This window comes from Columba livia, chromosome 3, assembly GCF_036013475.1.
Source record: "Columba livia isolate bColLiv1 breed racing homer chromosome 3, bColLiv1.pat.W.v2, whole genome shotgun sequence".
NCBI lineage: Eukaryota > Metazoa > Chordata > Aves > Columbiformes > Columbidae > Columba > Columba livia.
The window spans coordinates 107,602,611-107,629,154 of record NC_088604.1 but is presented as its reverse complement, the minus strand read 5'-3'; the positions used below and the strand labels follow the sequence as shown (position 1 = coordinate 107,629,154).

Sequence of the window (26,544 nt, the reverse complement as noted above, 5' to 3'; positions counted from 1 at the left end):
GGGTGTTGGTTGATGAGAAGCTCAACAAGACCCAGCAATATGTACTTGCAGCCCAAAAAGCCAACTGTATCCTGGGCTGCATCAAAAGAATAGTTAGCAGCAGGTCAAGGGAGGTGATTCTCCCTCTCTGCTCTCTTCAGACCCTGCCTGGAGTACTGCATTCAGCACTGGGGCCACCAACATAAGAAGGACGTGGACCTGGTGGAGCCAGTCTAGAGGAGGGTTACAAAGATGATCAGAGGGCTGGAGCACCTCTCCTGTGAGGACAGGCTGACAGAGGAGGAGAGAGAGAGGCCCCAGTACCTAAAGGTGCCCTACAAGAAAGCTAGAGAGGGAATTTTTATAAGGGCATGTAGTTACAGGACAAGGGGAAATGGCTTTAAACTGAAAGAGGGTATATTTAGATTAGATCTAAGGAAGAAATTCTTCACCCTGAGGGTGATGAAGCACTGGAACAGGTTGCACAGAGAAGTTGTGGACGTGCCGTCCCTGGAAGTGTTCAAGGCCAGGTTGGATGGGGCTTTGAGTAACCTGGTCTAGTAGATTGTGGCCCTGTCCATGGCAGTGGGCATTGGAACTAGATGAGCTGTAGGACCCCTCCAACCCAAACCATTCTATGATACCATGAAGGTGGGATGAAAATATTAAAAATACTGAATTAAGTGTTAGGCTGATTTTTATTAATCCAAGAATGGTTTTACCCATGATTTGACAATGGGACAGATTTGTTTATATCTGTGTCCTGTGGATTCCAAAGCCAAAACTCCAACTGATCTTGCATCCTGCCAGAAGGCTCAGAGAAAAGAGAAATCCAGCTATGCTTGTAAAGAAAAAGGAGCAGAATGGATCATATTCTGCATGTATCTGAATAAACTCAAGGTTTCTGTTAATGAATATGTTGTAGCTGCTGTAAGGAACAGTTATAATATGCTGTAAATATAAATGAGTTCTGGGATGAAGAGACACTATCTTGGAAGATGAATCCTAAGTGCTTTTCTTTTCGTACACATGGGAAAGCTATATAATTAGGTCTTAGTTAATTCATAATAAGAAAATTTTTACCGTGTCCTTCCCTGAGTAAGATGGTAAAGAAGGTGGGATCTGGGGAAACAGTGTTTTACCTGATAAATAGGCTTCATGTCACAGGAATGAGAACTTTTAACACAGTTCACTGATTATATTGTAGGTCGGTAAAATGATAGTTCATTAACAAAAGCAGCAATATGGTAGTCTTAAAGCTCATACAAGAATCCTCCTGATTAAGATATGAGCTATTGATAGTTGCATGTTTTTCTTAGAAAATTATGATTTGTGAATGAAATTCTACTTTTCAATAGGAAAGTTCAGAACAAGCACCTCAAACTCTTCAGGCTTAAAAACGTTGAACATTTCAAATGCAGATAGTTCAGTTTTAATCAGCATTGCAAAACAAAACACTCTGCTAAGAGTTACACCAATTTTAATTGAAGCATTTTTAGCTTGGTATGTCAGGCTTATCTATTATACCACGCTGTATTATATATTGACTTACCTCCTCTTTTAACATTGGAATTAGTGTTGAAGTGTCAAAAGATTCTCCTGAGATTGAAATTATGTTTCCTAGATAACTCTAAATGGATCTGCTTCTCTTCCTGTAGCGGTTTGATTTCTTAATTTTTAATGCAATTACTCTTGATTTTTACCACTAAATGAGAAGGTGTTTCTTTAAACCAACAAAGATGAGCCACCTAGGTTTTCTTAATTGCCAAAATGAGTTGTTCACATGTGCCTCCTTTAAATGTGATGGAATTACTTTATTTAGTATGCAGGTTTCCATTCAAGAGGAGGAGTGCGGATTCCCAATGCTGGTGCCAGCTGCAGTGATTTATCAGTGTGCTGCTGTGCACTGTGCTAATAAACCGTGCCTTTTACTGGCATCTCTAAAAGCTAACACCTTTGTCTCGTCCTTTCCTCTGTTTCTGAACTACACTTTAAATTTAAGGTTTGGGACAGATGCAATAGATCCAGCCACCATGAAGGCACAAGTGGCTAGTAGAAGCCCCTCGAATATTTTCCATTGCAAGGTCCAGTATGTTCATGTTAATCCAGCGTGGCTGAGAGACAAGAGATTATAAAAAAGACATTTTAAGAGAAAAATGGTTTTAATTTGTGCATCTTTCAAGGATCATTGTACAAAGGTTTGGAGTTGCTCTGTCTGGAAGTTGAGAAGAAAATCTGAGTCCTATAAGGACATCCTTTATGTTCATAATGTCCTGGTTTTGCTAAAAACAAGTTTCTCTTTTAGTGAATTTGCCTGTCAGCTAAAGCTTCATATTAGCTGCATTTTCCTGGAGAACCAGACACATGTTTTGGTAAACCTAGCAATGGAATGCAAACTTAATGATAAGCACAGATGGACATCTCGCGAGAGGGGCGACGAGAAGAAAGAGACCAAGAAACTGACCAACTGTGTATAACATTCCATTCACGTGAATACTTCATATAAAAGTGCGAGATCACGAGGATCCTGTGTTGCTTTTCCCTTTTCCTTTCTGCGTATGGCCGACATTAGGAGAGGACCTTGCTAGTCGTCCCTGCGAACTGAGGCCTAGTGAGAGACTGAATCCAGCTCCGATTGGCTGCAGAGTCTAATCCAGGACTTCGTGTGCCGGCTCTGCAGTTGCTGAGACTTTCAAGATTGGTTTTGTATATTTTGTATTATTTTCTCTATTCTTATTAGTAGCATTAGTAAAACATCTTTAATTTTTTCTAACTCTCTTCACTCTGTGCTTCTTTTCCTTCCAATCGCCTCTCCTTAGTGAAAAGGGGGGAGAGGGAGGGGGAAGTGTGTGGGGGGGAGAGGGGGTTAACAATACATCTGCCAGGGTTTTATTGTCACCCCGCAATCTTAACCCTCGACACATAACTATTTTATCCTTACTAAAAGAAGGCCTAATTAAAATAATATTTTAAGCTTATTTCACTGACTCTAGCTATCTTTAGACTTGCATGTATACCCCTAATTAATATATCGAATTAATATTGAAACAATTAATAGTGAAAAATAGCATGTTTTACACATAAACATCACACTGTTCACTTTCTGTATCATTAAATTTAAACACACTATTTACACATTTGTACTAATGCTGTTGACTGACATGATTTAGTCAAAAGGGTGAGCCTGGCTTCTGTTAAGGACAGCTCTTGCTGTTCAGCTTAGTGGAGGGCTGGCCCTTGTGAAAGCAACGATGTAAAAGGCTAGAAATGCTGGCAAACAAGAAATCAAAATCCTCTCTAAAACCAAAAGTCTGTGCTCTGATATAGACAGTCACCATCGCTGCTGAAGGCCAGGTTTTCCTGAGACCATTCATTCTCTTAGTTGACTGTCACTTTGAGTTTTTGTTTAATTTACCATAATTCATAAATGCTGCCTCTTTTTAACATGCTTAGTTACGTTTCTGTGTTTGAAAAATGGGAGACAACATTTATTTTAGATCATGGGCCCTTACAGTTGGTAACGCAGGCTTTGCCTCTGAGGAATGAGCTGTGCCTTTGCCTCGAGCCAAGCAGCCAGGTGACACCTGGGCCAAGCCTCCTGGCAACCTGTGTCTCCTGCTCCAAGGGGTTCTTCTCTTTGCAGCCTGGGATTTAGTTGTGGATCTCATCTATGCCCCACTCCTTTTCGGTAAAAGCACTCTGACAAGAAAGTCCACTCCAGCAGTGATCCATGCTAGTTTTTGTGATGTTCACTTGTACAATACTCGTGTTACCCATGCAGCTGTGGTGCTGGGAGCATTCCGATGTAGTGCCTCTTCCAAGCCAAACTTTGTGAAGGCTTTATCTTTACCTTCCAAGTCCATCTTTAATGCTAAGCTTCTTTCCTTGTAACAGTGACATTGAGTACCAAGGAAATAGTAGTGATACTTTATTACTTTCCCTCTTCCTTGTGTATATAACCTGTCTGTTGTGACTTGCTAATATTCATATTGGATACACCAGTGAATATAAATTTCTGGACAAATAAATGTTATTATTAACATTGTTGTTATTATTAGCATCCTTGTTATAGATATCAAGAAAAGCAACACTAATTTAATAATACTTGATATTACACTGATAAGAATCACTGATCCGGTCCATAAAGCCTAAAAAACCTACATTCAGGTGCTTCCTCAGGGCAAATTAACATGGATCCCATGTTACAAAAACAGCCAGGTGGGTTTGTGAGATGCTGTTTTAGTAGCTTAGAGGATATCTTGGTGCAGTTCCATTTAACTTTAGAGGTTACTTTATTTTAAAAAAGAAATACTTTTCAAAAAATGTGTTACCTATTAAATTAAATTTAACTATTAAATTCCATTGAAATAAAGGGAGAGTATTTCCATTAGCCTTAATGGAATGAGAACTGGAATGTTGGAAATGTGAGGAGTTCTAAGTGTAGACAGATGTAGCAAAATGTTTGTGCAATGTTTCTACTGTCAGCTGTCTGTGGCGAATGTATGTGTATTTTTATTTCTTTTGTTTTTTAAATTCAGCTGCAATAGCATAACTTGTCACCTGTCTTTACTACCTTCCCCTGCAGGACTCGGTGATTTGTGACTGCTTAATGATTTGAGCTTGCAACAATATTCCACAAACTTGATAAAAGCAGGGTGACTGAGGAAGGAATGAAATAATATGACATACAAGAGTTCTAGAAATAAAATCAGAATGTGAAACAAAAGTGTTTCTTAATGCCTTCATTACTGAAGAGTGTTGTCTTCATTAAGGTAGAGACTAAGGATGAGTTAAGATTTGTTTCAGGTTTTCTTTATAATGTTTGAGGAGCTATTATTTTCCTCATGCTGCTGGTTCAGAGATAAATGCATGATCTGAGAATGAGTTTCCCCTCAGTAGTATGCTGATGTACTGCCAATGAAGAGAGAATTTGCCCGTCGTATTTATACCTTGTAAAAATATTTCATGAATCTGGGGGGAGAAGCATGCAGAGTGTTTTTATTAGTTTACATATGTGTGACAAATAACACAATTTTGGAAAGCCACTTAGCATGTCTTGTAAAATGTTATTTTATTAGGCATACTTATAATCTGATACCATCTTGAATTTTTTTTTTACTGTAAAATATTTTTAGTGTTTCAGTTACTAATTTACATACATTTTCTTGCCACTGCTGGGATTTTTGGAATACTTTCTTAATACCATATTATATTGTATGATAGATCCAACTAGATAAGTTTGCTGCTCATTCCTACAAAATAAGTACAGAAAGGTCAGTAGGATTTGCCCTTTAAATAATTCCACAGTTTATCTTAATTTTTTATCAGTGGTGTATTTGGAATATGAAGGTTAAATCAGTGTGTCTTCTACATATTGTGTCTCAAATCTGTTGTGAATCCTTAAGTAGAAGAATATAGCTCCAGAATTTAGCTTTATAGGCAGTTCTCCTGGCCTGTTTTGCCCTATGTATTTCTTGGTACTTCTTTTTGTTACAATCTGCTGAAATGATGTCACTGTATGTCTCATTCTTTGCCTGCACCACTTAAAATGGAAATTGTATGAGAATTGTATGTAGCTTGTCACTGGAGTTGAGGATAGTTGCAGTCATCTGTGTTGGCCTGGTGGTAACCTCCTCTCCTGGGTGGGTACCTGCTGAGGTGGTCCCATGCTCATTCTAGTCACAGAACACGTTTGGGAGCCATATGGGACATATGAAAATATCTTTGTGGCAAATTCTGCCTAAACAGGCTTAGATGTCTTGATTGTAGAGGGAAGCTTAGCTTCTTCCAAATTTCTACCTAAGCTAAGCAGGCCATTAACTTAGGGAAGGCTCTAGAAAAGCAGCTTTAGTGTATTTTCCCACCCCTCTAATCCTACCATTTGTGCTTCCTTCTAGTGAAAGATCTCTGCATACTAAAATTCCCTTTTTTTTTGCATTCCCGTGAAACCCTAACATCATAATGAGGTCAGTAGGAATTTAAGCTGCAAAATAAATTATTTATCAACTGTCTCTCTAGATTTGAATAGCTGGATTGTTTTTCAAATAACATTCATTCTCAGCATCCTGGAATTTAACTTGACAGCAATATAACAATGATGGGTTTGATCCTACCATAACTAAATATAGTATAGTGATTTTTGGATCCTTTTTTCATTGACAACTTTATTATTCTGCAGCCATATGAAGAATATAGCAGAATTGTTCCATGAAGCTTATAAAGCTTAACCCAAGTTTATTTTCCACTTTCATTTGTGTTAGAAATATAGAAACTGACCTTGTCTACTATGTCTCCTGAGACTATGTTAGTTGTGCATGTCTCAAAAGGAGGAGATAAAGACAGAGTCTGCTAAGGTCACTGTGCAATATAATGCATGCAGAACACCTGTGTTTGAAATTACAAGAAGAAATGTAATTTATTAAAAACTGGTGATTTTTTGTCAGAGTGAGTATTGTGAGCAAGTCTGGTGAAAGGGTAATGGAACTGCTTTATGCTGAAAAATTGTCTAGCTAAGTAGCTTGTGTATTATATATGTGTACATTCTGATTACTTTAATATTGTAGAATAAATACTCAAATTTGCAAGTATCTAGGAATCTGTTCCATTTGAGAACTTTCTAATTTGAGAGAAATGTGGATTTAGAATGAAAGGAGTTTCTTTTGGCCCTGATTTATCTGTTTTTGTCAGTGTGAGTGGGGAATAAAGAGGGGTAATTTTCCCCCTCATTGTCTCTTGAAATTTTACTTATTTAAAATGCTGTTGAGGGGGGAGACAGAGATAAATAGCTCAGTTCACGGCTCAGTAGTCAGGAGCTGGAAGCTGTGGCAATTCTGCTTGCAAAAATGATGGAAAGAGCCAGCGTTCCTCCTCAAGTGCCCAGTGTCAGCATGGAGGTTAGAACTGGAGACCTCATCTGTAATCCACCAGATCAACTATATTTAAAATTATGACATGAATCTACTGACCTTAGTCCTTGACTACAGTTACTGAAGCAGAGTCTGAACAATATTTTCTGTGTGAAACACAGGAGAAATTCCCTAACAGAAGAAATAAATGGAAATTTGTAAATTTGTAGTATAAGAAGTTCCCTCCTTCCAGTGTCTCTCTTGAAGTGGTGTTGCCTAGAATGGCCCCATACATCTGGTTACTTGGTTTACAGGATCTGTCAGCAGAACATCATCATTTTATGCACCTCATCCCTGAAAACTGGGAACAAAAAGGTCTTTTTTTTTTTTTTTTCTGGACTCCTGTTCATGATGCTGATGTTATTTTATATTAATTGTATGATAAAGAACAAGTTAAATTGAATCTATAGCTAAAAACACTCATGTTGACAACAGATTTATTCAGAATGCATGTTAAAAATGTTCACATTGGAGAAGGATAAACTCAATGTGATGAATAGAAAACTCTAAATGGAGTTGAGATTTTCAGTGCTTCTATTAGTGCATGCTTGATGGATGACTGCTTAGGTGTTATTGGTAAGATTTTTCTTGTGGGTTGGACAAAAGTGGATTTTTTTTCCCACATTGAATCCTTCATGCTAGTGGTGGTTTCCTTTCCCACCTGCACCACCCACAGGTTGTCATGTTGCCCCAGATTTTCCTCCCATGTTCCCTGCACCTCTTGGGCTAGAAATAATATCTTGTTGCTGTTAATGTACTCTTGGCAGAGTATATCATTTGCAAAGTGCCAGGATATTTATTATATTTACAGCCTTTACCATCCTCTACTAGTTCTGGATGTTTTTTTTCCCCTTCCTTCCTCCTTCCTCCTCCCTCCTCTCCGTTTTGGAGCCTGTTTAAGCATCTAAATGTTCCATGCATCTTTGAGATGTCAGTACATTAATGTGGACTTCTGCATTACTTTGAAAGTAATGGAGTGAAACCATCCAAATAGTTATCCTGAAATTGTTGAGCTTCCAGATAGAATAGAGCTGAATTGAAATATCTCTGCAGAACGTATGAAGCTTCCGTAGTAAAGCAATACCAAATTATTGCATCAAAATGTATATATATGTATATTATAGTATCTATAGAAATTACAATATATATATCTTATCTATATTATATATAGATATATATTTAAGGCTGGGAAAATCATATTACTTGGTTAAATGTAACTACAATGGAACATGTGTAGCATGAAACTACTGGGGAACTTGTGTAAAACTGGAGAAAAGCATGAAAGAATCTCTGGATACAAAACAATTCTAGGCAATATTATTGTCAACTAATTTTTTAAAATGAAGGTATACTCTGTAATGCTATGTATCTCTAGTTTATATGTCATAAATATAAATCTTGGCTTTTTATACCAGTAGAAGCAAAATCTAGAAGCAAAACAATGTGATTTGGAAAATAAAGATTTTCTATAAATTATATCCACATCACTTTTTCTACATTCAACTCTACTAAATAAAGGATAATATCGCAAATGTGTGAATTTAGTCAAGTAATTTCTGATAGCTAAGTCACCACAAGTAATATTTGAACCTTACAACAGGTTTAGACAACATCTGAAAAGCCCTACCCAGATTTTGTAGGCCTATTGATCTTGCTTGCTGTCCTGTCACTTTTCAGTACACTGCAAACAAAAGGCCATATTGACTTTGTCTAGCCTCGGCTCTCACGGCAACTTCTGTTCTGATCCTCTCCTGTGTCTTTTGAAAGATAGTATTCCTGGTACTACTTTAGCAGTAATTTCCTTGTTATTTTTCATCTGTCATGTGCTTGGGTGAATGCTTTTTGCATAATCTCTTCCTGCTGTATTTTTAAGTCTTGTACTCTACATAGGGGTAGTCTGTTGATTACTTTATTTTTTGGTACAGAAAAAAAAGATGTTTTTTGTGGCAAGCAGGGCAAGGCTTGGCAAGGAATCATTGTGAAGTGCTGCTGAGTTACTACCACGGTTGCCATGTTTTAGTTTTACCTGCGTAAGAAAATGTTGGGAAGGAGTTCAAAAATCTATTTGAAAGAAACTCCAAATCTCAAGCCACTAGTTTGTAATTTTTATTCCTGTACACTGATAGAGGGACTCAGCAACAAACATTGTGCAAAGTTAAGGCTAACCTTTTGTAGTGGAGTGGATAGAAGGGCAGACTTAAAAAAAAATCTAGGCAAAATCTTTAATTTGGTATGTTGCTGATGCTGAAATATGGGAAAGGAAATAAAAATTTGCTTTTGTTTGAGGAAGTGTTTTACTGTTCTATAGCCCCTGGGACTGGTTGGGAAGCTACCGGCAATCTCATACAACCTTGAAGAGGTAAGTCCAGACTACCAAATTCCGACCTTGCAGATAAAAGGGTCATTTTTTGGAGTGTATGGTATGTGTTCTGAGTCTCTGAATAAGTCTAGACTACTTAAGGAGTTTGACCAGAGTCAATCTTTTGGTACACTAAACTAGATTAGATTGTCCTTGCAGGCTGTTTTAGCCTTCATAAGTGTCCACATTATAGTCGTGGTTAGAGTTGACCAGAGTAGGGATTTTCCTGCCAGTAAAATAATTACACATTTTTGATATATTTTCTTTGTTAAGAGTAAAGCAAAAAAAAAAAATCCAAATGCATGCATGTGAATGACTGGGGACAGGTCACTGACAAGCAGGCCTTACTGAGGAAGCAAAATGAGAACAAGTAAACAAAAAAATCAGTGTTATTTGACTTGCAAGAAATTGGGACTGAAACCAAAGATGGTACAAATAAGCTCTATTACTGCATTTCAGTTGAACTGTTCAATGGTATTGATATGTTTCCATGGAAAATACCGTTGCACTGAATCAGCGTTTTTGAGATAAGCATTATTTTGTCAGTGGATCATTTCTGAATTTTCTTCTCCCACAAGACCCGTGATCATTTCATAGCACAGAAATGATTGTTTCTCAAGAAATGCTCAATCCTTCAGTACTTTGTTCTAGCACTGAAAGCATGTACTCTGACCCTGCTTTGGATGCAGAATGAATAACTGCTGACTTTTTCCTCTTTCTTAGAGAAACTTCTGTTGGATTAAAGAAAATATAGGAAGTCAGGATGTTGTTTAAAGAGAGACAAGATTTGCTAGAACTCTGAGAGGTTATGGGGACCTTGTACAAATGCTGTTTTCTCTCTCACATGGACATCATGAGCGGTCCTGGAGTACGTCAAAATTTTCAAGCTCTTTGACCGAAGAATGCTTGGTTTCCCTTTCATCAATGCCTTTAAACTGACTATTTTTCACCCTGAATTGCACAGTATTTGATAATGAATAGTTAAAATATGTGAACAAGAACAAGGCTCACAAAAGATCTTTTAAAAATGCATTTCTTTAAGATCGTGATTTGAATACCACAGGGCTGGAATTGATTGAAAATACAGACTTAACTTTCTCAATGTGGAAGCCAATGGAAATCTATAATAACCTCTGGGGAGGAAAAATCAAAGTTTGTAGATTCAGTAACCATGAGAAGACTCATCATCTCCAAAGCTGAGTATGCATGGTGTCAAAGCAGTTTTGTACTAAACAAAAGCATACTTTTGAAAACAATTTCCTTTTTTATTTTTTTTTTTTTTCCTGCAGTAGCTGCACTGGCTAATCCTTATTAAACTGCAGAAAGGAAGGGAATGCATTCCTGCTTGCAAATTAATATAAACAGTAAAGAGCACCTGTAGGAGTGTAATGATGTATCACTACTGGATAAATTTGTGATGTTATAGCCAATGCAGCAAAATACAACGAAGTTGTCAGATAGTAGTAACTGGTGGTTACTCTCTAGCATTTCATTAAGAAAAGGAATGACAGAGGTTAAGGGAATTAAGATCTATATCCAAGGAAAGGACAATGTAGACAATTAGAGGGACTGCCTTGAAATAGTTATATACATAACTATTTTGTCGTGCCATGCCATGCTTCAGTTGAAGCATCAAATTAGTTGAGATTAGAAGATTGAAATAAACATGATTTCGTTAAAAAGGGAAATTTGGAACTGATAAATGGGAATACTCTTTTGTACAACTTTTGATTAAACTGTAGTACTTTCAGGCACAGGAGTCTATTGAGGTCATGAACGTAATATTTATGAGATGTTAAACTGACATTTATATTGGATATCTGTGACTTCTCTAATTAGTGATGAGTACTTCTGGAAGGATTTCAAACATTGAGCTTCAAGCTTTAAACAAATATTGGTTGTAAATGACGTCTAGGAGCACATTACTCCACATCTTCTTCCTAGTTCTGGAAGAGATACATTGAATTCATATGTTGGTATTGCCCTGAAGAAGACCAGCTGCACAACAAATAACATGTAGACAGCAGACTGAGGGAAGAGATTATTCCCCTCCATTCAGCACCTGTGAAACCACACTGGGAGTGCCATGTCCAGTTCTGGGATCCTCAGTACAAGACAGACATGGACATAGTAGGAAGAGTCCATTGGAGGCCACCAGGATACTCTGGGACTGGGAGCAGAAGGTGTGTGAGGAGAGGCTGAGAGAGCTGGTTTGTTCAGGCTGGAGGAGACAAAGGAGCAGATCTTACTGCTGTTTACACATACCTAATTTGAAGGAATAGAGAAGATGGAGCTAGACTCTTCTAAGATACATGCAGTAATAGAACTGGAGGGAACAGAATGCGAGAAATTATTTTGTTGTAAGTTTTGTTGGTTATTTTTTTATTTAACCATGAGTGCTGTCAAATGCCAGCTGACATGTGAGGGTGGAATAGATTGTTTGGAGTGGCTGTGGGATCTCCCTTCTTAGAAGTATTGAAAGCAGGATGGGTATATATAGCTATGGGTGAACTGGTATAAGCTGACTATAATTCATAGTTAAATTAGAAGTATACAAAAATACTTCAGAAAATATTTTGTTGTCAGAAATTAAATTGTTTGTGACATTTGTGAAGTTAACACTTAGTATCTGTTGCTTATGGATACCTGGGCAAATGTCAATTGTTTCCAGTAGTCCCATATGTTTTCAGAGGGGCTTATATCTGACAAGGATTTCTGGAGCTGTAATTTTTTTGTGTGTGGTTGTTTGCTTTTATTTTTGGTGTTGTGTATTCATTGAGTACTCAGGACAAAGGAGTCCACGTGGATACGTTATTTGCAATATTAATGTCTCTAAACTCAATGCCAACTCGTTTGAAGAAGCTCGTATGTGACTCTTTTTATGGTAAAGTTTCCTAAAGTGCTTCAAAGATTGTATAGGGATGTCAGTGTTGCTCTTGGTGCAGTATACTGTAATTTCTTAAATAATCCCTTAATAAAAAAAAAAGTGTCTGTCTCAGAACTTGTATTTGTGCAATAACTAGTTGCAAGGTGTCTATATTAAGCAATACTGAAACAGTTCTTTTATAATTCTGAAATTTTGTGCAGATTATATTATATTCAGCTTTATAACACCCTCAGCTAATTTTTAAATGTAATCTTTCAATAATTCTGTCACTCGGTTGTCTAACAAGTTAGTCACAGCATAATGAAGTTTATTCTTAGACAGTGAAAGACAGAGCAGCCACCTTCACTAGGTTTATACCTGCTATTTTAGATAATAATTTTACTTAGGAAGGAATGTATTTGAAGGTTGATGGCTTGGGAAGATGATTCTGGAAGTGATATTCTGGAAACACAGCAGAGGCATAGTTGAGAGTTATGGATAATGGGATACCATGTTAAGGGATGTGAGGAACATTGAGCGCACTACTGAGCTAGTTAGAAGAGGGAAAGGAGTTGTTTTTGCAGCACTAGAAAGATGAAGCTCGAGCATTAATGAACTTGTGGATTTGTGGCAGAAGAAGAGGTGAAAAATGAAGAAAATGGAATCATAGAATGATTTGGTTTGGAAGTGACCATTAAAGATCATCTAGTCCAATCCCCCTGCAATAAGCAGGAACATCTTCAACTAGATCAGGTTGCTCAGAGCCCGGTCCAGCCTGGCCTGGAATGTTTTCAGGGATGGGGCATCTACCACCTCCCTGGGCAACCTGCACCAGTGTTCATTCATAAACTTGCTGAGGGTGTGCTCGATTCCACTGTCCATACCACTGATGAAGATATTATGCAGTACTGGTCCCATTATGGATACCTGAGGGACACCACTTATCACTGATCTCCATCTGGACATTGAGCCATTGACCAGTACCTTCTGTATGTGGCCATCCAGCCAATTCCTTATCCACTGAACAGTTCACCCATCAAATCTGTATCTATCCAATTTAGAGAGAAGGATGTTGTGGGGGACCATGTCAAAGGCCTTAAGAGAAGGTCAGATAGATGAAATCTGTAGCTCTTCTGTTGTCCACAGCTGTAGTCATTCCAAGATTATCCTCCTGCCTCAAAGATGAGAAGACTAACAGAGATAGGAGTTTGCAGGGAGATGAGTTAAACTGAATGTGACTTTAGGTATCATTCCCAGGGTAAGGGGAGCTGGACCTATTCAAGAAGATGAGGTTGTACATCTTACATCTGACTGTTATACAATACGGTAAGAACATCTTAAACAAAGCCATAAGCCCAGGTTCACATAATGGCAAAGAAAGGTTGAATAACCATTAGATATTACAAAAGATATAACAAAATGGTACATCAATAGCAGAGGAAGTGACTGGTGAGAACAGGACAGAAGAACAGTCAGAAACTATTATAGAAATAGACTAGTATAAGAAGAGAAATTCAAGTAATTCTGCCTTATATTACTGAAATGTCGCTTTTGCATTTATTTTGTAATTAATATCACAGTGAGAAACACTTTGAGAACACACACAAATCTATAGTATTCAGTATAACAAATTCTTACTTGCAAAACAGCTTCCAGACTTCGTAACCTTGGCGATATGTGTATTCAGATGGTTGAATTTGAAGCAGTTCTGCAGCAGTACTCAATTGAAAGTAAGCAACCAGCAAAATTTGAATACTTTTTTTTTTTTTTTGTGAGATTAATTCAGTTGTGACCTAAACTGCTATGAAAACTCAGTTCAGCTGTGTACAGAAATGTGGAACACTTGAAGCAGTGTGCAGCTTGTAAACACCAAATATTTTCCCTAAGCTTGTTTGCATTTCTAACACATTTTTGTCTACTTGTTCTACTTCCATTTGATAGGAATACCAAATGAGGCATTACTGTAGTTGCGACTATATGAAATGCACTGTGTTCATTTGTCATGCTGCATTAAACTGTAAAGGCATTAATGACCAATACAGGGAATGGTGTCATTAAACAGAAGCTTAAATAGACAGAGCTGAGATCATTAATGAAGCCAGAAGATAGGCGATGCAAACTTTAGGGACAAATTACCACCATGCTCAATTTATTACTGTATAAAAGTTCACGAGATGTGGAAATAGTGTTGAAAATCAGTAGGGATGTAATGCTCATCTTGTTTGAAATTCAGGGGTATTTTTTAAACAGAGTAGCTCCATTACAGGTTTTAGGCATTGCTTTCCATTGCTAGTCCCATGGGACCTGGGCCATATGCAGCTTAACCCCTTAAAATAAAGTGCTGGATTTTCAGGCTGTGTGAATCTCATGTTACCTATGCTGAAGATACTGTGTGAGATGCACTGTCTCAGCAGATAACTGGATAACTCTATGCTGCACAAACAGTTTACAGTCTCTTTTCCAATGTTGCTGTTTATATAATCTCTCAGCTTGTTGCAAATGCACAGTCCGTAAGTAAAGTATGCTCTAAGGTTTTATGAGAAGACATGTATAAATATATCTCAATTGGAAACTAAGCATAAATTAGGGCAGTGCTCAGGGATGAAGATAAGGAAGAATTTGAGACTCTTAGTAATTAATAGAGCAAAACATAAGTAAAGAGAAGGGGAGTAGTGGAGGAAATAGTAACCTGGAATGTAGAATACTACCTGATTTTCTCAATTAAACTTACTCTGCTCCATCAGTGGCAGATTCTGCTCAGTTCCTATATTTCTATGGCAGTAATACACATTGAGAAACATTTAGTTTTGGTCTGCTGATGTGACTGTGGCTGTAATAATGACCAGGCTAAGAATTAATGTCTGCCTTTTTGATGAGAGTGCACTGGCGTATTTGTACGTTTTAAGACAAGTGAGAAGTTATTGACAATTATGCTGACATGCTCTTACTGTATTTATTAAGTCAACTTCTTTGACTAAATATCTTTATCCCATCTCATTGTAAAAATTTTCAAGATCTGGGGGTGGGTTTTTTTTTTTTTTTTTTTTCAGGACAAGCCTTATGAGGAACAGCTGAGGAAACTGGGGCTGTTTAGCCTGGAGAAAGGAGGCTGAGGGGAGACCTTATCACTGTCTACACCTACCTGAAAGAAGGTTGTAGCATGGAGGGTGTTGGTCTCTTCTCCCAAGTAGCCAGTGGTAGGACAAGAGGAAAAGGTCCCAAGTTGCACCAGGGGAAGTTTAGATTGGATATTAGGAAAAAATTCTTCACAGAGAGGGTTGTGAAGTGTTGAAACAGGCTTCCCAGGGAAGTGGTTGAGTCACCATCCCTGGAGGCTTTTAAAGGCATTTAGAAGAGGTTCTTAGGGACATGGTTTAGTGCTGGAGTTAGGTTATGGCTGGACTCAGTGATCCTGAGGGTGTCTTCCAACTGAAATGATTCTATGAATGCTAGTCTCTGCTACTAATAAAACTACCCCCATCCTTATGCATGAGATAAACATATTTGTAGGTACCTATTGCCCCTAAGCCCTGAAAAAGAAAATTATGTAAAAATGATTGAGAACATGTTAAGAATTTCTCTTCACTGTAATATTTTCACTTACTTGCTCTTTGACCTGCTGCATTATAATTTTTTATCCAGTGAAGAACTGCTGGATAAAATAATTTTGTTCTGCTTTGCCCAGTGCCTTTTTCAATAAAGCCATTAACATGAGATCTTTAGCACACTTGTGTGAAATTTTTGCCCAAATATTTTCAGCATGTCTTTGTTAAAGTATTTTGTCACAGGGGTTCATTTGATGGGAAAACTCAAAGGACGTATCTCTCATATCTTTTAATGCACTGCACATTTGACACAAATCCACAAAACTGACGGTCATGGCTTCAAAGCATCCCACAGTGGCACAAATAGCATCTAATTCTGGTGGAATATTATTTTAACATGTCAAAGTGTATTTGAGAAATAATATGATTACCCGTGGATAATGCTCTTTGCCTCATTGTGGTGATTAAATAGATGCTGGGTTTGCAGCGAGTTCTGCAGCCTTTTGCGAAGCCTGACCTTTTCTTCTGGCTGCAATGCACCATGGCACATTAGCATGTCTTCTGCTTGTTACAGGGAGAGGCAATTGCCGTCATCAGAAACATCAGATGTTCCAATTTGTACACGATCCGCTTTTCTTTTCCCTTGGCCTTAACCCACTGTCACTGAATATCCTGAACAACTGCTGAAGACGGTTGCCAATATTGTGGAAAAATTGATCCCAGCATCTGGCTCAATGTGTTTGGAACCAGCTAACACTTTAGGAGTGAGTATTTTGCTTCTCTTTGCCCCTCTGCTTCCCTTTGTCTTGCATAAATATTTGTGTCTGTAATTCTGAATCTTCCATATAGTTGGAGGAACATAACGCTAAGGTGCCATAACTGAGGTTCAGAATGAGTTTGACATATAAAGCAGTAAAAAAAGGACCATATCTATTCATTAAAAAAAAAAAAAAAGTCTAAAAGGCTAAATCTTTCTTTACAGCTTAAACATATTTCTTGAATATTCTAGCAAGCCTCTTTGGTGCTCTTGCTCTTTGGTGGCATGGGGGCTGGTCATGACAGGGAACTTGTATGGCCATGCCACAAGTAATGATCGAGACTGAATCCTGATCTTGTTAAATATGAATTAACTTCATTGGTCAAAGTGGAGATGTTTCAACCAACTCTAATGTAATGAGATCAGAGTCTCATTGTAGAGAGACACAGTGTTCAGCAACTTAAAAAGACAATATTGTTGATATAGCCGAAGCATTAAAACAGGACTTTGCTGCCTCAGCCCTTCCTGCTTTTGGTGATGCTCTTCTTGCTTTCTTGTCCCATGCTTACGGAGCTATTGCTGTTGTTACTACACACTATGAAATGTTATGTTTGCTGTCAAATTCTGCATCACCTTAGGTGAGAAACTGGAAATCACTGTAAATGCAATGGAAGAGCTGGTTAGTGAAAACAAGGGAAATAGATCTTTAGAAGGGAAAAGCATGCAAAAGACAATTTTGTGAGAACCAAAACAGATTTCTCAAATGAGTAGTGTTTGAACTCCAGCTCCTGCCACAAAAGGTCATTTAGGAATGTCACTGAAGTGTGGCCAGTATATTAGTGAGACAATAGTCTGTCTCCCATGTAATTCTGGCTGGCTGAGCTACTGTAGCAACTGGCCAGCTCATGCTTAAAATTCTAATACTTCCAGATGCTTTGGAGCCTTTTTGTGGTGAATTAACAAACTTAAATATTTGCTTAACAAACTTAACATTGCTCTATGACATGGTTACCTACGTAGTTGACCAAGGGAAGCCTGTCGATGTGATCTTTTTGGATTTCAGGAAAGCCTTTGATATTGTCTCTCACAGTATCCTCCTGGACGAGATGTCCAGCACACAGCTGGATAAACACACAATGCAGTGGGTGAGCAATTGCCTGATGGGCAAGGCTCAAAGGGTTCTAGTAAATGGGGTTATGTTGGGCTGGTGACCAGTCACTAGTGGGGTTTTGCAGCAATACGTCTTAGAGATGGTACTCTTTAATGTCTTCATAAATGACTTAGACTCAGGGCTTGAGGGAATACTAAGTAAGTTTGCCCATGACACAAAATTGGGAGGAGCTGTTGATGCTCTCAGGGGCAGAGAGGCCCTTTAGAGGCATCTGGGCAAAATGGAGAACTGGGCCATCACCAGCCACATGAACAAGGGCAAGTGCCAGATTTTTCACCTGGGACACAGCAGCCCTGGCTGTACATACAGACTGGGGGATGAGATGCTGGGAGAGCAGCCCTGTGGAGAAGGATCTGGGAATTCTGGTTGATGGCAAGTTGAACATTAGCCAAAAGTGTCCCTGGCAGCCAAGAGGACAACCGTGTCCTGGGTGCATCCAGCTCAGCATTGCCAGACGGGCGAGGGAGGAGATTGTCCCGCTCTGCTCTGCACTGGTGCGGCCTCACCCTGGAGCACTGTGTGCAGTTCTGGGCGCCACAGGATAAAAAAGATGTTAAGCTACTGGAGTGCATCCAGAAGAGGGCTACAAACTTGCTGAAGGGTTTGGTTAGGAAGCTGTATGAGGAGCGGCTAAAGTCACTTGGTTTGTTCAGCCCAGAGAACAGGAGCCTGAGGGGAGACCTCATTGTGGTCTATAGCTTCCTCACAAGGGGAGGAGGAGGGGCAGGCGTTGATCTCTTCTCTTTGGTGACCAATGATAGAACCTGAAGGAATGGCAGGAAGATGTGCCAGGGGAGGTTCAGGTTGGACGTTAGGAAAAGGTTCTTTACCCCGAGAGTGGTGGAGCACTGGAACAGGATCCCCAGGGAGGTGTCACGGCCCCAAGCCTGACAGTGTTCAAGAAGAGACTGGACAATGCCCTTGGACACATGGTGTGAACTGTGGAGTTTTCATATGTAGGGACAGGAGCTGGACTCGATCATCCTCGAGGTCCCTTCCAACTCAGGACTTTCTATGATTCTAGGACTAGGGGTACAGTGCAGTTGGCTTTAGGTGACAGACTGCTTATCTGCAGTGTTCGCTGCTCTGTATTGTTAAGCATTCTTAGCAGAGCTTACCCTAAAGAGGAATATTTCAGCTTTGCTTTTATTTTCTCCACACGTGAAGCAAAAAACTTGAGTTCACGGTCTGCAGGGTGGGGTGCAATTCTGATTTTACATCAGGATTGAATTAAATAAAAAAATTAATTAAAATTAATGTGATTGATTTAAAATAAGCTTCTAGTAATGCAATAAATGTGTAACTGGAGAAGGACTGAAATTGCACATTAGGAAGAGCATGGGTTTTAGTCTGATCTTACATCGCTGCAAAGCTCCCTCTGTCTGCTTCTGTAAATAATTCAGCTGATTTCAGTGTAAGATCAGAAATAGTTGGATAATTTGACCTTTTGAATCTGTTCTAATTAGCTTCTCACTGCTAAGCAAACTATCCTGTCAGACACTGGTTTTTTTTTCATTTGGAGAGGCTTGTGTCACTTCACTGAAAACAGAGGTTGTATCCTCAGTTTGTGTATATTATCCCGTCGCATTTAAGTTAATAGTTATGTCTATTTTCTGACTGGGGAGCATGTCCCACATTGCCTCATACACGTGTTGTGTATATGGAAATACAGAAAAGCAACTAAGTGGGAACAGATGGTTTCGATATGCAATGAGGTAGATGTGCTCAGTTTCTGTTAACATCTTCACCGTGATCTCTAACACCGTATTATTCACTCCAGTGTTTGTTCTCAAGCACCAGGGCTCCTGCTTTAGCGATGTGTTAATGCTTGATCAAGCCTTGAAGCTTAAAGGTTTTAAACATAACACTGAAAACAACTTCAGTTAAGAGGTGAATCAGAAACTTTGATACTCTGGTCTGTCATCTGTGCAGAAGAGAGAATCTTTCAAGATGCATTGTGCATCCCAACGCACCTTATAATTCCTGCAAGTTGGGATAAATTGGCAATCCTTGATATTTAATTAATATTTTATTTTAAAAAAATTGGGTGAATGCAGAGCCAGAGATAAAAAGTGAATTACTGTATTTTTGCTGCAGTGCAGCTCTGAAGAATGATCTGTGTACTGAAGCAATGGATATTTGAGAACAGTTAATATTACCTCCTTCAGTTAAGCTTACTTTTTAGCTGCATGTCCTTCAATGTATTCTCCGTATTTTATTGTTTGAATAACATGCCTTTGCAATAAATGGCTGAAAACAAACTGATAAAAGAAAGAACTCTGAGAACTGATAGTTTTTCTACTCTTGCAGTGTCTTGGCAGCTAATACTATATTTAATTGCATAATTATGTTCTCCGCTTCTTCCTGCACGAGCATCTCAAAGTGGGACTCTCAAAAGTACATGAGGAAATAAAGTTCTGCCTTGTTTTCCATTTGGTTATCAACACCTCTTTCCTTTAAATGCTTTTAAAAAGTATTTGGAGAGAATGAGAGAAAACATAATGCTTTCTCTGAAAGGTAGTCTCTTCTGTTTTGAGTTTTGATCTGCATTAGTGATTTTAAGCCTCAGGTGTTCTAGCTCTCCATTTAGCTTAAAAGAAGTAATGATGGCTTAGGTTTGTATGCCACACCTCTGGTAAGGGCATTTGCTGTTCCTACTGCAATGTTATTAGCTCTGTCTCTGCAATTTAGTTTTGGTCTTTTTGTTATTAGTTGTGCAATGATGTGACAATATGGTGATGCTTGCTGTTATTTTTTATCTGTGGTATTTAGCATGGGATGACAGATCCTTCTGCTGTCCCGACTAATTTCCAGACATCAGAAAATGTGCAGGAAGTCTAGGAAGAATAGAGTGATCTGACTTCTGGCCCAGTTGTACAATTTATGAAGCAGTTCACTTCTGCAGCTAGAACTCTCATTTATTTGCATCACCTTAGTGAGTACAGGTCTGTAAAGAAGAATGTTGCTGGAAACTTCTAGTGATCTTTTGAACTCTAGTAGTTTGCTGTGGGCCAAACTACAGCCTGAGAGTTGAATCAAGACAGTCTTTTTGTGTCTCTGAGGAAGTCACTAAACCTCTACTTACTTCAGTTGGTGAGGATTCATTCATTCATCTTTCAAAAATACTTTAAATTGTCATCTGGATGGAGTCATAACAGTGCAACATGAAAACAGTGCAACATGAAAACAGTGCAACATGAAAACAGTGCGCCACAGTCTATGGCTCAGCAAACTAAAGAAGCACTGAGGAATATATACCGCTGAACACTATCCAGGTGTTGCTAAATCCATCTTTATGTCTCTAGGGCTGTAGTGTTGAAGTGTAAGTAAATAAATTGTTTAATTGCAGGATGACTTTCTTTTTGAAAAATGTCATACCTACATTCTAAGCGTTGCAAGTGAAATATTGTGTTACATAATCCGCATATGACTTCTCACATGTTTTTTTCAGAATACAGTAAAAATAAGTTGTATTTAATATATTGCTTGCAAAGTAAGTTTCCACTTCTTGCATTAAAATTCTGAGAAGGCATCTTGCTGGAATAGGAAAATATAAAAATACAATGGTATATTATTCCTTCTCATGTCCCTTGCTATGCTTGTGTGAATAGCACAGATCTGTTCATTCCTGCCATATGTAGTCCATTTAAAAAAGTGACAGTCCAAATGTCAGTCTTCCCAAATGTCCCCCCTTTTTGGATCTATATATTCATTATTGTCATTTAAGCAGTCTTTTCTTTCAAGATCTGAAAAAGAAATATTGAATCCAGAACATTTCTGTAGTTTACAGCAAGTATTAAGGAACTTAAATATACAGTTGGAAAGGAATGAACAGTTTGCAAAGAATAGTGTCTAGTAGAATAGTCCCATTCATGTTAGCAGTATATTTGTCAGCAGACTGTGGTTTATTCAGGTTTTTGAGTTTTTTCAGCAAATGTTTTTGAATGTTTACTCTATTGATTGATGGTGAATATTCACTGTTTGAGCTCTGTGCCTATGATCTCTATGCCTACAGGCTATTGATCAGAAGCATTTTATAATGTTTTTTCTGCTCCTGGATTAGGTAAACATGCAAGCACTCCAGCACAAATAATTATATGGGTGAAGCTGAGGCTTGGTTGCTAGGAACACTCTTTCATAGGTTTTTAAAGTTTCTCCAAAACCTTTGGTCAGAAAAACAAGGTAACTCAAATGTTTTCAGAGAATTTACTTAAAAGGCTCAAGAAGGGTTGAAAAAGAACCTAAAATGTCCATATAGATAGTTGTGGATATATTTCTTTTAGCATTTTCCTTGTTGTATTTGGACCAGAGAAGACTGTCACGAAGTATGTAATTAGCGGTAGCACTAAAGATTGCTGTCTAATCTGGGAGAAACGCTTCTGTGGCACTGACTCATCCATGACTGAGCCCTGAGCCGACTGATGTTTGGGTGTCTAGGCAGCAAGCTAAAATACATCTGTAAAAGAACGGTATGGTCTCAGTTTCCAACAAAAACACTGAGATCCTTGTTGTGCTGAGGACTGGGAATAAGGAATAGATGAAATCTCTTAACTTAGGTCTCCTCAGGGCAAGAAGTGCTGCACCATTCCTTATGGTCCGTGAAAGCCCTTAGTAAAAAGAACATTAGAGCTGCTGAAAACGCTGTTCAAACTCTGATCTGGCTCCTTTGAACTTGTCAGTTTTATGTCATAAGTTCAGTTTGGTTCAGGCAGTGGATTAGGGAGAGGTGCAAGAATTGTGCTCTGCAGCCATCGAACCACTGGAAAATGTCAAACTGTCAAGCTCTGATGTTGGGAGACAGCAGAGCTTCTGAAGTCATGTAGCTCTGGATGCATATAGCTCAGGATAGCCACTCTCCCTCTTTCTTTCCCTTCTCTGTGATAATGTTCTAAATATGACCTCAGCTACATGGATAAGCTAATGCTCAAGCCTAGGGGAGAGCATCAGAATAGAAGGGTGGATGCCAATAAAACACTTCTCATGTTCAGTAGTATGATAGTGTTTGAGAGTTGGAGGGCAGGTCAGTTCACCCTAATCCAGGTTTTACCTGCTAACTGTGTCTGGACTCGTGCTCTCTGTGTGTGTTTACTAGGATTTATAAAGGGATTTGTACTGGGAGTAGTGCGAACTGAATTATTCATTTCACTTAAGAAAGATCTTCATAAATTGTTTGGGAGCTGTGAGAGTATTTGTTCATACTTACTTGCCTAAGGCCGAGGTTTGCAAAATATGTGGTATTCTTTGAGGTCCTCTCTTTCACAATGAAGTGAAACCAAGGATCCGGTGAAATTATGTGAGAATTTTGATCTTAGAAATTGGTAGACCTAGGGCTCACAACTTATTGATTAATTACCCTGATTGGGCTACTGAAAAATTTTTCAGCAGGCAAATAATAAATCAATGAATTGCAAATAATGCAGTTTTCTTGCACAAAATCTTTATACATCCTTTTCTTTCTGGTGTGCTGAGCAGTCCAGCTGACTAATATGACACTCCTTTTGTTGCTTTCCTTCTCCTAACTTTCAGCAGTGGGCAATCTGTCCATAGTGGTTTCCTCTGTTGGGAGGGACATTTTGAGACTATTTTGAAAGTGGCTATCACTGTGGGCTCTGCTAAAAACAAATAGGTGAAGAGTATACTGTCAGTCCTCGATAGTGACCACAGAGCAAGAAGGCTGATACACCTGGACAAAATGAGCTGCATTGCAGAATAACAAGCAGGTGGGCAGATTCCTTTTGCTACATGACTCACTGCGACAGTGGTTTCCCTTTCATTTTTTTTTAGCTATGTTTGCTCTCAAGCACACCCGTGCTACAGCCATTTTTCACCTCTGTTTATTTGCCAATATGAGGCGTATATATGGTATTGCTCTTGCTCGAACTGAGAGTTGCACTGAAAACCTTTCTTTCATGTAGCAGAATATACAGAGTGCTTTGAGGGTCCTTCAGTGAGATAGCTGTAGTGATCAAAGGCTTCAAGGCACACAGAGAACTCAAGGACACAGGCTGAAATTCTGGTCTTGACCTTGAGTTTTACTTTCATGTGTTCTTGCTGACTGTTTTTTTTTTTTTTTTTTGCTGCATTCCAGTTTTGAAGTTGCTGATATAAGATGATCATTCTTCCTGCAGTCTCTGTAGTGCCGAAAATGGCCAGACTTTCCACTGATAAAGAAGTGCAGGCAAAACTAAAAAGACCAAAACACCCCAGCCAATGAACCAAAGAAAACCCCTTAACTTTGGGATTCTGATGTCTCCTATAATGGCATTTGTGGAGCTGGTTCGGTCTTTGAAAAGATCTTTGGGGAGTCTTCCAGCTTTGCGTAGTGGTCCCAGTAGGCCACTGCAGAAGCCAGAATCGTGGTTGCATGTGTTGCCTTCATCATGGTATATGTTCATTTTTTTCTGCATTGTTCATACTCCAGTTCAGCTGGGTACATACTCCAGTCCAGCTGGGTATTGCTTCTGCCTCAGGGTACACTGTGTAGCTGCGTGGTCACAACCAGTTTGGGTTTGCTTGGGAGGGAAGCATGGCTCTGGTAGCCTCAGGACCCTTTCCACTAGCCCAGCTGGGAGAAGGGTCCCAAGTGGAGGTGAATCAGTTCTGTGAAATTTGGGCAGAATTATTAAAATCTGGCAACTGCATGCATCACCACATAGCTAATGAGAGGTTTGGAAAAGGCTTATTTATGTGAAATTTAGGGTGATTATTTTTCCTTTGACTTGTAAACAATCTTGCACATCGCTCTGACTTACAACACAGCTATTCCTTGTTCTTATTTGATGCATCTCATTATATCTTGTACTTTATTTTACATTTCTTGAACTTTTAACTTTTTCAAGAATATAATAAATATGATTCTGATAAGCATTTGCGTATGTCATCTTGTTTTGGGAAAGCAATCAAAACACGGTTCTCATACTAAATGGACAACAGTCAGTTAGTTGTAGACAGTGAACATGAACGTTGCAAATAAAGAATAACGCATATATACAAGAGAAGAGGCAGGAAAGGGTTTATGGTGGTGCATGCATTTTTAACGTTTTAAAGGTTTCTTCATCCATTATCTGCCTCAGTGTCTCCTTACAAGGGACAGACAGTTTAAGTGGGGCTTGTTTTTCTTTTTAGATTTAATGAAAGCCAGAGACTGCATAGTGAAATACATGCTTTCAGCAATGAAGTAACATTATCAAGGCATGGTAAAGTACTAAAAGAATATCTCATGCTATTTGTTTAGTATATCACACATGCTTGACTTTGAGCTTTCCTGTGTATCATTGCATCAACACATTTAGAGGTCAGTGGAAGAATCACTGCAAGGGGGCATCTGGGCTCCCCATGACACCTTGAGCCTGAAGCGATCCCTTCGTGTGGCACTGCTAGGGCAGGCTGGATGTTCCACTACTGGATCTTGCACACACAGAAAATATTATTTCCCTCCCACAACCTTTGTTTATCCCCTGCAATACAGAATGGCTACTACTCCTGTTACCCAGAACAGTAACACAGAAGTGCTAAACTAGCATTTTTGCTTCCCACCCATGGCAAGCTCCGATTTTGATGTTTCTTCTTTTGCTGTCCATTGAAGAACTAGTTCTCTGTCTCTGTCAGCCAGGAACTGGAGGCCAGATAACTCCTCCCAGCTGCTTTTAATTGCAGCAAGCTCTCCTCTTTTTTCTTAGTGCCTTCACTCACACAGTACTAGACTCCTGACAATGTGGAAGTGAAGCTATTTTTCCCCTTCTGTTACCATGCTGTACGAGTTTCAGAACTCATCCTTTTCCTTAAGGCCCGTGTTTGCCCACATCTCCAGCCGGATTTCTTACATTCTGTCTTTACTCCATTTTTTCCCACTCATCCATAAGCATAGTCTGTGTCTTTTTCTATATTGCCTTATGTTTGGAGGCTGTCTTTTCAGTTAAGCTTGTTAAGTCATTGCACTTTTGTCCTTGATATTGCTTCTTAATATTTATCACTTCCTTATAGCCACCAAGAGGTGAGTCTCTACAAATGAAACTTTCATTTCTGGTTGAACCTCCATGTGCTTGCTTCACAGCAGAAGCCAAATGATATTGTTCAATCTTGCCCTGCCTTCACTTTCTTACTAATACTAGCCAATATCCCTTTGAAAAGCTGGCAGTGAGCTCTTCAAGAAATGCTTGTGACACTCATGAAAATCATAAGCTAACTGGCAAGTAAGATTCTGTGTACTAAGGATAAGAATGTTTCTTTTAAAATAAAATAAATGAAGTGGAAAAGAAAGCAGCTGAATGCATTGTGTTGCTGGTACAACAGAGAGATTCTTTGGGAGTACTGAATCTGTATGACACCATTTGTACAATAACCATATAGTTGTTTTCTTTGTGAGAAGGGCCTTGCTTACCTGGATGATGTTTTTGCATTAGCTGCCTGATTTGCTGTCCACACTCCTAAAGAATCCTATTTCTAAATGTCGTGGATTCAACAGAATGTTTCTCATTGAGCTCTGTTGTTGTTACAGTCAGACTTAGCATTGAGATGCTGCCTAGGATGGGAATGGGACATAGTTTAGTGGAAATTCAAACAGAGATGTTTGTAGGATGCCTTAAAAAAAACAAGTAAAATATTCTGAAACAGAAACAACACAATATCATACTCCAGCTCAGGGTGTTTGTGGTGTTTGTGTGATTTGGTACAGGTTAGGAAAGTAGGCAGTAGTATTTTTAACAAGAGGTTAGTCCTAAAACTGTCTGCATGCATTAGTGAAAGGAAGTGATATCAAACTCTTGAGATCTGCTGATGTTTTTTTCATTTCACTAAGCCTTGATTCACATCCATGTGTCTGAAGAAATACAGGGCAATTTCTGCTTGGCCCCACCTGTGGGTGCTTAGGGGAATACAGAAAACTCTCTTTATTCACTTTATTCCCTTTCTTTTCTCCCTCACAGAACCACACATGGAACTCTAGAATTTCTACTCCAGAAGA

The 26,544-nt window shown here is 38.8% G+C and overlaps 1 long non-coding RNA gene across 2 annotated transcripts in view; it reads left to right on the top strand.

The window, feature by feature from the left end:
- The first annotated feature begins 2,323 nt into the window (after positions 1-2,323).
- The window catches only part of LOC110363511 (uncharacterized), a 42,502-nt gene continuing 18,281 nt past the window's right edge, over positions 2,324-26,544 (top strand). The window contains exons 1-3 of one of the 2 annotated variants that reach the window (XR_010471675.1): positions 12,559-13,435; positions 15,160-15,261; positions 16,229-16,418. This is a non-coding gene — a long non-coding RNA (uncharacterized LOC110363511). Of the gene's footprint in view, positions 2,681-12,558; positions 13,436-15,159; positions 15,262-16,228; positions 16,419-26,544 lie in introns of those variants that run through there. The other variant, XR_010471676.1, reaches the window with a different exon arrangement.